This window comes from Leopardus geoffroyi, chromosome B2, assembly GCF_018350155.1.
Source record: "Leopardus geoffroyi isolate Oge1 chromosome B2, O.geoffroyi_Oge1_pat1.0, whole genome shotgun sequence".
NCBI lineage: Eukaryota > Metazoa > Chordata > Mammalia > Carnivora > Felidae > Leopardus > Leopardus geoffroyi.
This window is the reverse complement of record NC_059332.1, coordinates 151887476-151901194: the sequence shown is the minus strand read 5'-3', so window position 1 is coordinate 151901194 and position 13719 is coordinate 151887476. Positions and strand designations below refer to the sequence as shown.

Below are 13719 nucleotides of genomic sequence, written 5' to 3'. Positions count from 1 at the left end.
TCGCTCTCGGGGCACAAAGTCAGCTTCCTGGCCCCCCGCCCTCCCCCGCTCCTCCCGTTCTTGCCACGCGACCCCAGCCTGGTTCTTCCGTCCCTGCCCACACCTGTCACGGCCGCGTCTGCAGATGTCTGGCTACCACACCTGTCTCCCTTTTCATTTCAGTGAATTGAGACGCTAAGTGCCCCCCCAGGGACTCCCCCCAGGCCTCCAGTGACCTTTCCAGAGAAAAGTGGCCCCTTCGGTGGGAAGCCTTAACTGCTTCCCAGCCCGGATTCCAGGAGGTTCCCTGCTCAGGTTTCAGGAGCTGCCTGCCTTGCCTCCCCACCGCCCCCCCCCCTCCCCCGGGGCCATTCTGTCAGCCCAGGCATTTAATTAACTAATTACAACCTGCTCACATGAGTCCCCAGAACATGGTGTTCAGAGTGCAATTTTTTCCTTCCAATGCATTTATTATGAGCCCAGAATACATCTGATAGGCTCTCCCCGAGGGGATGCAGTGATAATTGGTCCCCCCATCTGCCGAGTGGCTCTGAACCGTCGGTCGCGCACGCTGCGTCTGGGGAGCACAAGAGGGAGGGTAGGGGGGCGTCTGGGACGTGGCTGGCACTCAGTCGCGTGAGCGGCCACAGGGGACCCACCCAGGCTGTGACTGCGGGGTGGGGCAGACAAGCTCCTGTGACCTGGCTACGCTGTCTCTCCCGCCCAAGAGCAAGCCTGCAGGCGGCCGAGGGGTGGAGAGTCGGGCCCCAGCCCGAGACTGGTTCCTAATCGTCTCGCAGCAAACAAAAACTGCCTTGGGTTGTGGGTCCCAGATCCGCTGGCCCGGAAAGCCCCTGGGTTTTGCCGGGGTCCCAGGGCAGTGCCCCTCCTCCTGGGCGGGGTGGAAAGCTGGGGGGAGCCGCACTGCCCCCCGCGTCTCTGGGTCCTGGGCTTTGAGATGACCCAGCAAGTGTGCGGAGGGGGGGGGGGGTGGGGGTTTCTCAGCACAGCGACGCCAAGGAGGGGCTCCAGGGCCCGGCCTGGAGGGGCCATGAGCCAGGGAGACACGAGTCAGCATCCCCTTGCTGTTGGGACGAACGACTGTCCCGCAGCCCCTCCCATCCGGCCTCACTGGGCTGACCTCAGGTGCCAGCAGCTCCGGGCCCCTCGGGAAACTCAGGACAGGACCTCTCTCAGTTCATCTTCCGGCTTCTGGAGGCTGCCCGTGGCCCTTGGCTTGGGCCCTTCCCCACCTCCAAAGCCAGCGAAGCCCTTCCCACGCCCCACCCCTCGGACCACCCGTTCTGCCCCCACATCCACCTGTGAGGACCCACCCGGCTGTGCCAGGATAATCTCCCTGTTTTAAGGCCAGCTGCTTGGCAACACGAATTCCATCTGCCTCAATTCTCCTCTGTTATGTAAACTAACGTATCTGCAGGATTGGGGATCAAAACATGAACGTCTCTGGGGAGCACGTCTTCTCCCACCACACACCCTAAGAAATTTTAAGGTGGAAGCTTTTAAAATTGCAAAGGAAAAACTCTATCAGCGCCTGGCAAGAACGATGGAATGTCTCTCTCCGGCTGGTCCGAGAAACCTGTGCCTCTCCCGTCGTAGGACGTGATCCACATAGGTCTATTGTGCTGGGAAATAGAATTTGCCGATGAAGCCGCCTGGACTGGAGTCCATGCTTTGGAAGATTTTTAACTACAAAAAAACTAGTTTCTTTAATAAATGCAGACTATTCCGCTTATTTCTTCTTGAGTGTGTTTTAATAGTTTGTGGCTTTCAAAAAAATTTTAAGTTTATTTATTGAGAGAGAGAGTGCGCACACACGAGTGGGGGAGGGGCAGAGAGAGAGAAGAGAGAGAGAATCCCAAGCAGGCTTCACGCTGTCAGAGCAGAGCCCAACTCAGGGCTCGATCCCACAACCCTGGGATCATGACCTGAAGTGAAACCAACAGTCCGATGCTTAACCAACTGAGCTACTCAGGCGCCCCTCAAAATCCCGTTTTGAATTCATTCCTTCCCTCTATTGTTTGCCTGTTTCCGATTTTCACATAGTTCAAAATATATCCTAAGTTCCTCGCATGTCTTCTTTGCCTTATGGCTTATTTAAGCGTGTCACGTAATTTTCAAGTAGTTGGAGGGTCTCTGAATATCTTTTTGCTATCAATTTCCACATCAATTTTATTGTGGTCAGAAAACATGTTTTGTATGATTTCAGTTCCTTTAACTTTATCATAGCTTTTTGTAGCCCGGGAGGGTTTATTGGGTGGATTTCGTGTCCAGCCGAGAATACGTGTGTGTCCCTGCCACGGAGGCTGCGGGGGGGTGCTGCGCTGGTCTCGGCCCTCGCCCTGGTGGGTCTGCCACCTGCGGGTGCCGCCGATTACCGGTAAAGGGGTGTTGAAGTCTGCGACTACAGTCATCGATTCCTTATTGCTTTTTTCAGATATGTCAGTTTGTATTTTGTGTATTTTGAAGTTCTTCTATCAAGCGGGTGCTCACTTAGGATTGTAAATTGGTAAATTGACCATTTATCATTACGTCGTCTCCCTCTTCCTCACTCTGAAGTCTCCTTGTCTGATATCGATGTAGTGCCTGCAACGTTTCTTTATGGTCGTTCGCGTGGTACAGGAGCCTCCTGTAAACAGCACAGCTGGCTTTTTTTTCTTTTTTTTTTTTAATTTTTTTTTTTTTAACGTATATTTCTTTTTGAGACAGAGAGACAGAGCATGAACGGGGAGGGTCACAGAGAGAGGGAGACACAGAATCTGAAACAGGCTCCAGGCTCTGAGCTGTCAGCACAGAGCCTGATGCGGGGCTCGAACCCACGGACCGTGAGATCATGACCTGAGCCGAAGTCGGACGCTTAACCGACGGAGCCACCCAGGCGCCCCCTGGCTTTTTTTTTTCAAAATCCAATCTGATAATCTCTCTTTTTTAATGTTTGTTTATTTTTGACAGAGAGAGAGACAGAGCATGAGTGGGGGAGGGGCAGAGAGAGAGGGAGACACAGAATCCGAAGCAGCTCCAGGCGCCGAGCTGTCAGCACAGAGCCGGACGCGGGGCTCGAACCCGCAAACCATGAGATCATGACCTGAGCCAAAGTCGACGCTCAACCGACTGAGCCACCCAGGCGCCCCAGATAATCTCTCTTTTTTAATTAATATGTTTAAGCCATTTGTATTTAATTCATTACTAATATGTTTGGATATAAGTTTACGATTTTATTGTTTTGTTTGTCCCCTATATTTTTCATTGTTTTCTTTCTCCCTTTCTGTCTTTCTTAGAATTCTTAGAATATTTTTTACCCTTCCATGTTAACCTCTCGTTGGGTCTGGTCTATGTCACTCTGTACAGCTGTGTGACTATGTAGTCGCTGGAGTTAATAAATCAATTTAGAAGTTTAACTTTTCACTGTCTACTTAGAGTTGAAGTTCTTCTGCAGAACAAAGAGGCTGGGCTCAGGGGGTCCATGCTCAAGGGGCCACAATCTGGGAGGCCTCATGCATGGATCATGCTCTTCGATTACTGTCTTGAAATCGTTCACGACTGTGGACGGGGGCCTCACGTTTTCATCTTGCTCTGTGTCCCGCAGTTAGTGTAACCAGTACGGAGTGTGATGAGAGGTCCAGACATTTTGGTTCTCTTCTTACAGATCTGCATAAAACATGTAAGATGTAGTTTTTGAGTTGGGGGGTGATGGGATTTTTTAAGTCTTTTTTTTTTTTTTAAGTTTATTTATTTATTTATTTTGAGAGAGAGGGAGTGGGGAGGGGCAGAGAGAAAAAGGGAGAGAGAGAATCCCAAGCAGGCTCCACGCTGTCACCGCAGAGGGCAACTAGGGGCTTGAACCGTGAGATCATGACCTGAGCCAAAGTCAAGAGTCGGACCTCAACCGACTGAGCCATCTTGGTGCCCCAGTACGTAGTTTTTAATATAACACGCTGTCTATTAAGTTAATCTAGGGGCAAAAAGAAACATCACGTCTGGGACTGGTTTGCTGTAAAAACATGCTGCTCCGTATATTTGTTTCTGACCCTTGGGGTCCTGCCCTCGATCTGACCTCAGAAGCCGAGGCTTGTATAGCTCCCTGTCCCCTTAAGTGGACGACACACAGCCTTGCCTTTGAGGAGCACACAGGCTAATAAGAAAAACAGTCTAAAGAGGAAACAAGTGTAGGCCATGGAGGAAAACTGACATGCACAAATCACCGTATTTACGGGGTGCTGTCCTGGGACTTAGGAGACCCTGGAAATGTCTAGATTTTGCATAGTCAGGTTTGGTGTCGCCAGCGAGATCAAGGTCAGGACCTGTGACCCACCCTGTGGCCTCCTGGCATTTCCACCAAATGTGTTTAAACTCCAGGGATCTTGCAAGAAAACCCACAGCACATAAAAGAAAATGTTGACATTTTTATGTGTATTTCCTTTGTATCTTATCCCACGTAAAATTCTACATTTTTCTATAGAATGTAGATATATTAGAACATTGCTTATGGATGTGATTTATAAATGCATAGGCATAGGTTAGCCGTGCTCAGTCAGAGCACTAACTCTGGGCGCAATCGAAGGCGGGGGCAGACAGTGCCTCTGAGCAAGTCCCGGAGACGCGAGATTGGGGTGGGCTAGAGTCTCTCGGCACATCCTTAACAAGCATGAAAGACGCGCGGCCAGGAGCGTCTGGGGGCTCAGTCAGCGGAGCATCCGACTCTTGATTTCAGCTCAGGTCATGATCTCAGGGTCATGGGATCAAGCCCCCTGTTGGGCTCCGTGCTGACAGCCTGCTTGGGATTCCCTCCCTCTCTCTCTCTCTCTCTCTCTCTCATTCTCTCCCTCTGCCCCTCCCCTGCTGGCGCTCTCTCTCTCTCTCTCAAAATAAATAAATAAAACTTTTTAAAAAGATGCATAGTTAATAAATAGGTATATTTCTTTTAAAAAAGATCCCACAAGACCATACCCCTATAGAGCACAGACGCCCATAGGCACACAAGGAGGCAGAGATCGCAGCTTTGCCGGGATGAAGGAAGGTGCTTCTATTCCGGAGGGGGAAGCACCGTCCTGGCTGGAGTCGACTGGCCCTCTGAGCTGGGGTGGCCGAGGGATCCCTGGGACTTCATGGCCTTGATGGAAGCAGCTGCTAGGTTCCCTGAGTGGTTTGGGGGAGGGGCAGAGCAGGGGGGGTGTGGAGGGTGGGGGTTGTACCTGTTCTAACAGGCCTTTCCGGTAGTGCTGTAGGCCCCTGGGGAGGCTCAGCCCAGCAGGGGAGGCGGGGGGGGGGGGGGGGGGGGGCTGCGGGGAGTGGGGGAGACCCCTAGCAGTGCTGAAACCAGCACTTGCTGGGCCAGCAGCCCAGCAAGCATACCAGTGCGTGCTCAGACACCAGCAGAGCAGGTATATCAAAAAACCAGTATCGTGAAAAGATGAAGAAAAGTTCGGCTTGGACACACTTACCAAGAATTTTCTCATCAGAAGACCTAGGAGGACTTTTTTAAACTTTTTTCATAGCTAAAGGTATGTCTTGTTCCAAAACACAGTTTGCACTTGAATTACATGTGGGAGAGAACCATGGGGGCTGTGAATGGGGGGCCTAAGTGCTCACCCCCGCCCCGCAGGCGAGGCCGAGGTCACTGCCCTGCGCCCCTTGTGCGGGCCCCTCGGAGACAGCCTCCCCTCCTGTCCCATTGGATTCTCTCCCCGCGAGGGGCCTCCTCGAGGTCGTTGCCCCCACCAGGCATCTTGGCCGGTCCTGGCAGGGAGGCTTCAGCCAGGGGCCAGGGGGCCCCACCGCCTGCTGCCTGCCCCCCACCCCCACCCCGTGCTCCTGTGTAAACAGCCCCACCAACAGGGTCTAACCCTTGGTCCTAGTCTCCCCAATCCCCAGGCAGATTCCACCAGCTCCAGGGTGCACCCGGGACCTGCCTGAGCCACAGGGTCAATCAATCCATCGATCAAGCACGCCCATCTTTGTTAGCAGAGCCTTGTCCCCCCTTTCGCCCCCCTGCACTGCACCCCACCCCCACCCCCCTTCCCGAGCCCCCCAGGGCCTGGAAGGCGGGACTAACTGGGCCACTCCCAGGGGCACCTGGTCCCCGAAGGCAGCCTCCCTGCCCCCACCCACCTGCAGCAGGCCCAGCATTGCCTCCCTTCCTGTCTCCTCTCTCTGAGGGCCACCCGCCCCCACCTCAGGCTCCCCTCCCCTTGTACTCACAGCACTTACGGGGGCTGAGGTTGCCCTTTACCGTTTGGGAGGCCCGAGGGAACAGAGCCCCCTGCCACCTGTCCCCAGACTTATTCCAAGAGCCACCAACAGTGTCTGGTGCACAGTGAATGCTGAATTCATAAAGAGGACAGAGGGAGGCGGGTAAGGGCAGTTGCAAATTTGGGCCAATGACCCTAATCCGGCCTGTAGATGTGTTTTATTTGGTCTCCGTTTCTCTTAAAAAAAAAAAAAAAAAAAAAAAAAATGTTTATGTTAAAATCAGGAGATTTCACACTGAAACCCAGATTTCCAGATCCTTAAGGAAAGCCTGCTGGCAGCCTGGCCTGCTCCCCCAGCCTGACGGTAGCTCCCTGCACCACTCTGGGTGGCCCTCTCCTGCCCACGCAAGTCCCTGCCCACATCCGATGTGGGATGGAATGTGCGGAGGCCACGGGAGGCCCGACGGAACCGGTAGAGGCCCCCCCTCCCATCTTTTCTAAGAGCGAAGGCCCTGAGGAAACGCTGGGCACCTGTCTGCCCGGCTCAGGCCGCTCTCTGCCCTCGCTGGACCTCAGCCCTGCTTCCAGAGCCTCACGGCCGGGCACGCACCTTCACCTGCACTGTTCAGACGGGGTGGAGACCGAGCCTGGGACTCAGCCTGGATCTGAAACTTTCTCCAGCTGCGTATTTTCCACCTGGGCCCCAGCGCAGGGCCCCCATCGGGGGCCACCCCCCCACACACACACACACACGTCCCGCAAGCAGGTGGACGATTCACCTGACTGTGTGTGTTAACTGAACCTTGGAGGCTGAGCTGCGCGGCTCCTGGGACCGGGTGGGTACAGCCTGGGAAGTGCCAGGATCCAGGGCCACGCTCCAGGCGCCCGCAGCAGCCCCCAGGCACACATGCTGAGCCCTCAGCCCACATGGCCTCCAGCGCCCCCCACCCCCCGCTCCCCCCACTGACCAGCCCCTCCTGTCCGGCGCAGACCCCGATGTGCTCCCTCGAGATGCTTCCTCTCAGGGCAAGTCTTTCCTGCATTTTGAAGTCGCATGTGAGGGGACTGGTCTGCAGACCGGACCTTGCTGAGCAGCCCCAGGTAAGCAGTCTTCTCCCAAGGGGAACCTGTTTGAATTCAGACCGGAGCAACAGCTCTCACCTCAGTTCCTGGTGAGACACGGTTGAGGGTCCTTCTTGGGGGGCATCCATCACTTGGGGGTTACGGGCTGGCCCTTACACATGCTGATGCCTACTGAAAGGAGCAGTAGATTTTTTACCAAAGGGGGCACCCGGGGGCTACAAGACCTCAGATCCAATGGGCAGAGTGCCCGCACCCCAGCTGGGAGAGACGGCCCCTCTCCCCGTCAGCAGGCGCCGGTCCTGGAGCTCGGCCTGGGCACACGGCTTTCACAGAACTCACGGACAGAAACCAGGGGAAACGCCGCGTCATCTGCCCCCTCTGCCGCTCTCCCTGTGTGTTACCGGCCATCATCCACCTGCTGACGGGCTCCACGAAAAACGGTTTCAGGATTCCAAGGTGTCATTGAGGGTGACACTCTTCATACTTGTCATTCAGGCTGCATTAGGCAAAGATAAATACAGGAAAAAGACAACTCAGAAGACGGCAACTTCTCAAAGAAGGCGCGTTCAAACAGGATCCAGGAGACACCTCTGCGACACACAGCGGCTGCAGGGGCCGTGGCCGGAGGGAGGCAGGAGGCAGTGGGAGCAGCGGGGAGCAGGGCCTGAACTCAATGCCGCAGCACCGCCACCTTCTCGTGACGGGGGCGTGGCTCACGAGGGGCCGGCCGCTCTTGCTTCAACGGCCACTAGTGACATCAGGAGGCGATGGGAACAGGAACATCACAGATCGGGCACTAAAGACCCCAGGACCAGTGTCCCTCCTTCTACCACGGACCCATCAAGACAAGTGAGCGTCTGTGTCCTTAGAGGTTCTGACCTGAAGCCCCCGGAGCCTTGTGGCTGGATGTAAGTCCGTGTCCCCGGCACCTCCCCGGTCACACGGAAACGCAGCGTGGGAGGGCCTCGGAGCCCCACGGCCCGACCCTGGGGCCCTGGCCAGCCGGCCAGGACAGGGCAGAGGGAAGCAGAGCCGTTCACCCTGCTTCTGAGCAAACCTTACCTTGTTTTCTCATGTTTCTGGCAAAACAACAATGATAAATTTGTTTCATTCCAAAAACTTTCCATTTTCCTTAGGTGTTTACACAGAGCTGTTGTTGATACAAAATGTAGGTTGCTGGCTTCTGAGACCAGCTCTGAACCCAAGATATCAGATCAAGTTTCTGAGAAAGTAAGTTTTCAATTTAGCGATAATCAATAAATTCAAGGAGAAACAAGTTATAATAATTTCAGCCTAAGAGTAGTTATTTGGGGATTTGCAAAACACCTTTCTTCCAAAAAGCTTAAAACATTTTAAGCCTGTTAACTCTGTGGTCATAATGGACAAACCAAGAGGTAACTTTTGTCTCCTTCCGGGTGAAAACGGAAGCTCTGTGGTGAGGGAAGAGCACGCGGCCACGGCTCAAACCACGGCTCGGACCGTGGCTCGGACCACAGCTCAAACCACCCACTCCCCACTGAGGTGAGGACAGAAATTCCAGTAAATGGGATCTTTCTCGCTGATGCTCCCTTTCCTGGGCTCCACGGCGGACCTGCCCTCACCATTTAATTCTTGTAGCAGAAACAGGGCGGAACAGAGGCGGCCACGTCCTCTCAAACAGGTGCAGGTTCAAGGAAAAGCCTGCATCTTCAACTAAGAACCTGCGTGCCAGCCCAGCTCACCCAGTGAATAAACAACACGTGATGTCTGGGCACTGAGAGGCCAGCATAAAATTAGTTCGTGGATTCTCCGTGGAAAACTGGCTGTGATTTACAGCGTGTCCAAACCTCTCACTGATGCTTTTGTACAAAACACTTGCCCCACACCCTCAGACATTCTTCAGTGGCTAGGATCTTACTGGGGTGCCTGGGGGGCTCAGTCGGTTAAGCATCTGACTTCGGCTCAGGTCATGATCTCGCGATCAGTGAGTTCGAGCCCCACGTCAGGCTCTGTGCTGACAGCTCGGAGCCTGGGGCCTGCTTTGGATTCTGTGTCTCCCTGTCTCCCTGCCCCTCTCCCGCTCACACTCTCGAAAATAAGTAAACGTTAAAAAAAAGAAAAAGCTATAGGATCTTACCGTTTGATTGTGTCCCCGAAGGCAATGTGCCCTTTCATGTGACTCATGTTCCTTACGAAGAGTCACACAAACGGCCCGCAGGTGCAGAAAAGGCTCTACAGCCCGTGGAAGACCTGCTTGGCTGCGCGTGCGTGAACGGACTTCCAACCCGCCACACAGCGGCCAGCGGCTCCCACAGTTCCAGTTCTTGCAGAACTCACAAGAGCTTTATTTGATCTGAGTAGTTTCTGCTGATGCACCATTCAGACTCCTCCAAGAAGGAAACTCGGCGTTGAAAGTCCCTCCCCTGTTGAAACAAAGTCTAAAAACGCCCACACGTTTGTAGTGCGTAGTGTGCCAGCCTCTGAGGAAGAGGGTGAGGGACACGTGTGTGCACACACACTCGCATTCTCCAGCTCGGTGGGGGGAGGGGTGCTCTGCGGCTGGCACAGCCAGGTTCTGGAAACCACCTCACATTCCTGACAGGCCCGGAGCTGCCCGTGGAGCCTGCCAGGACACGGAGCCCCTGACGACCATTTTCAAGACCTAAATCCCCAAATAAAGCTCCTGTTGGAGAACAGGACTCCGTGTTTAATTCACGCATGATGCCGACAAAGTCAAAGTCACGGCCTTGCTCTGTTCTGCAGGTGCAGTCTGTAATTCTGTCCCGGATAATCGCCTTACAAACGCACGTCCCTGGGGACAAGTCTGTCTGAGGGAAATCACTTAATTGGAGAGATGCACGCTCTTCCCAATTAGCGACAAAAATTAAAATTCACGCCCAATCCTCATGTTTAGCCATAATTGTGGTCAGTGACATCATCACCAGACGGTCAGCAGACGGTATCTGTGAGCCTTCGTCCGCCCGTGTCCCGCACCACCGCACGCCCAGGCTGGCTCCGGGGAAGGGCCTGAGCAGGCTCGGCTCACGGGGAGGAGACAGAGGCCCAGGACCGAAGCCTGGGGAGCACCGGCGGGGATGAGCCACGGGGCCCGGATTCAGAATGCGGTGTCCAAGCCCCAGAGCTGGGACGCCCAGAATGGAGCCCGAGCTCTGTAATCAGGGAGTCGCCTCCAGGCCGGCAGGCAGAGCACCAGCCTCCCCAGCGCCTCAGGGCGCACCTGTGCAGGGGTGAGGTGGCGGGCAGGAGGACGGGGAGAAGGCAGGGGAGGCAGGCCGGTAGGGTGCGGGGTCCGCTGTCAGTGGTGAGGGGAGACGCGGGCGGCACGCGGGACAGGAGGCGAGCCCCTCAAGCCTAGGCTTGGAGGTGAAGGAAGGCTGTGGGGACCGCCGTGGCCTCCTGCGTCCACGGGGACCATGGCCTGCAGAGGGCTCCGCAGACGGTGCGGGCAGGACGCGGGGCGAGGCGGGCTGCTTCGGAGAGAGTGCCGGACGCAGCCAGCCCGGTCCCTCAGACCCGTCCCGCCTGGAACGCCGCCTCTCCGACGGCAAGCCGGCCACCCTCAGTGGCCTCGGGAGCAGCCCCGGAGGCCCCACTGCACAGAGAAGGGGGTCGAGGCCCCTCGAGCAGAGCGATCTGCCCCGGGTCGCGTGGGCTTGGGAAACCAGCTCGAGTCCCCGCCGTGGGCTTCCCTTCCTTCCCACCACCCGGCTAAGCAGAGAGCGGGGTGGCTGTGGCCGCGGGAGGCCAGCGGGGACACCAGACGGCATCTAGGCTTCGAGGGTCTTTGTGCTCAACCCCCCTTGCTCCCACGGGGATGCCAGAGCCGGGTGCCCACCCGGGCTGAGCCCGAGTTTTCACTCATTTCCCTCTTGACAAACCCCATTGTCCAGCTAAATCAGCTGGCAAAGCCCTGGGAGAACGCCCCCAAGGCCGTCAAAGGACCCGGGTCCAGAGGCACAAAGCCCACCCTCAGCCCCCAGCCGCATGCCAGGGGCAGCCCAACACAATGCTACCCACCGTCCCCAGACCCCAACCGCAGGCCTCTGCTGCTAGATTAAGACGCTAATCCACACTTCATCTCCGGTCCTTTGAGGCCGTTTTTAAAGGTAATTCAGCGCTACCATCTGGGGACTTGAGACAAAACCTTGGGCAAGAGTGACCTTTGATTGCCTTGGAGGCGCTAACGAAGGCTTCCACAGGTGAAGCCTTTCTGTTCCCTCCCTGACGATGCTGATTGATAACACGGAGCTAATCTCTCGCCTTTGTTCCCAGGGGCAAAGGTTCGAGCGCGCCTTTCAGTCCAGGCCTTTCAACTATCCAGCGAGTAAATCATAACAGGACCGGAGGCCCCGGGATTAATTCCCTGCGGGAAATGCTCTCCTGGGTCCCTAATGAGCACGGCCTCTCCGGGACAGAAGGGGCTTCTCCCTTCCCTTGGAAACGGGAGAGATCCCGCACCTCGTGGCCAGGGTGCCATGAACGAGAAGGGCGAAATCAGAGGGTTTAACCACGTGCAGTGTTCACGTAGCTGATGTAGGCGGGCGTCAGCGACAGGAAGAGGGAGATGGCCCGGCGTGCCTGACCGGCCGCTCCGCTCCTGACAAACCCCCGCTCGGGTGCCGCGTTTTCCCGGGAGCCCCTGACTCGGCGACACCTCGTGTCTGGGGGTGTCTCCGCACCTGTTCCGGCCGTGTGTCTTCACAGGGCTTCACGCCCTAGACCAGCACCCCCAACAGAGACACAGCGAGGGCCACGGCAACGGTCTCTTTTCACATATGTCTTCAGAATCTGGGGTGCGTTTTATGCATACAGCACGTCTTGGTTCAGAGGAGCCTTGCGTGGCGGTGGCCACCGAATCGGCGAGCCTGGTGCTCTCCGGCACCGTGGCTGGGCTCCTGACCACAGCGCAGCGCTCACAGGACCCACGTGTGCGAGACGGGCACTCACACCGCAAAGAGCAATCTTTCAGAGCTTACAGGCATTTGAAGAGTGACCTCAGATACGTAATGTGCAAGTCACAGGAATGAATGTGTAATGGTAGAATGTTGTCAGTGGATGAGGATATTAGAAGGAAAGGGAGTGATTTTCAGAATCCCTGTAACCCGCCACGTGGCTGCCTTCACAGGATGGCATGTATTTAGGTTCAGCCCGCCATTTCAATGGGGGGACGTTCCCAGACACCAGCCGGGTGGGGGTGTCCGTCTAGTCAACTCAGTTCTGACGCCATGTCCCTGGAGATAGACTCAGACCCCACGGGTCAGGGGCTCGGCCCCGGAAGGCCGTCCCCCACTTCGGATGCCAGTCTCCGGTCCAGACTGTCACCTGCGCTCCTGACCCCACCGGCTGTAGATCAGAAGTGCCCAAGACCTTCTTGGGTTCAATTAATTTGCTCGAGCGGCTCACGGAACTCAGAGGAGCTGCGGTTTATTATGAAAGAACGGGCAGGAACGGCCAGATGGGAGAGGCGGGCGCAGGGCAGGTGTGGGGACGGGGTGGCGCCCTTCCACGCCCTCTCCACGTGCGTCACTCCCCCCAAATCCCCGCGTGTCCACCAACCCAGAAGCCCTCCAAACCGTCCACGGGGGTGGCGGTGGCGGCTCCTTTACACCTGCGTGATTGATGAAACCCTCGGCCACTGGTGGTTGAACCCAACCTCCGGCCCCCCCCCCCCTCCCCTGATGGAGGTCAGGGGGTGGGAGGGAAAATTTCAACCTGTAATCCTGTGATTGTTTCCCTGGCCAGCTGCCCCCACCCTTAGGGCTTTCCAAAGGTCACCTCGTTAACACAACAAAGGACACCTTGGTCACTCTCTTGGCTGAGACCAAATACATACTCATTTTATTTTTTTTTTTTTTTTTATTTATTTTTTTTTTTAGCATTTATTTATTTTTGAGACAGACAGAGACAGAGCATGAACGGGGGAGGGTCAGAGAGAGGGAGACACAGAATCGGAAACAGGCTCCAGGCTCTGAGCTGTCAGCACAGAGCCCGACGCGGGGCTCGAACTCATGGACTGTGAGATCATGACCTGAGCTGAAGTCAGACGCTCAACCGACTGCGCCACCCAGGCGCCCCATAAATACATACTCATTTTAAACCACGACCTGGCACTATGGAATCGCTTCTCGAGAACAAATGCGATGAGCTGAGAAGACTAAGGATCCACCAAGGAGAGACGCAAGTGGACAGGAACAGGTCAGGAAATCCCTCCTTCCAGAAATTTCCACTTTTGAGAGACAACAGAGGGAATGAGACCTCATGGGGACGGGCGGCAGCAATGGGCTCCAGACCTGCTGCCGAGGCCCTTGGGGGCGGAAGACCTTTGCCCCGGGTTGGCTTAGCCACAGAAAACCTCTCTGGGTCCCGGGGCATGGGTGACAAACGTCCTTAGTTCAGCAATCGAGGACACACGTGCACGGAGTGGCTGCGAGGCCACGGAACTGAAACAGCT

The 13719-nt window shown here is 55.8% G+C and overlaps 1 long non-coding RNA gene across 2 annotated transcripts; it reads right to left on the bottom strand.

Moving 5' to 3' along the window:
- Positions 1–3148: 3148 nt before the first annotated feature.
- On the bottom strand, positions 3149–9799 carry LOC123609326. Of its 2 annotated transcripts, none has more exons than XR_006717749.1 (3): positions 9385–9795; positions 7154–7764; positions 3149–3645 (listed from the first exon to the last, which is right to left on the bottom strand). It is a non-coding gene; the product is annotated as an uncharacterized LOC123609326 (long non-coding RNA). The 2 variants fall into 2 exon arrangements; XR_006717750.1 differs by lacking the exon at positions 3149–3645 and adding an exon at positions 6133–6422 and having other exon boundaries at positions 9385–9799.
- Positions 9800–13719: the final 3920 nt, after the last annotated feature.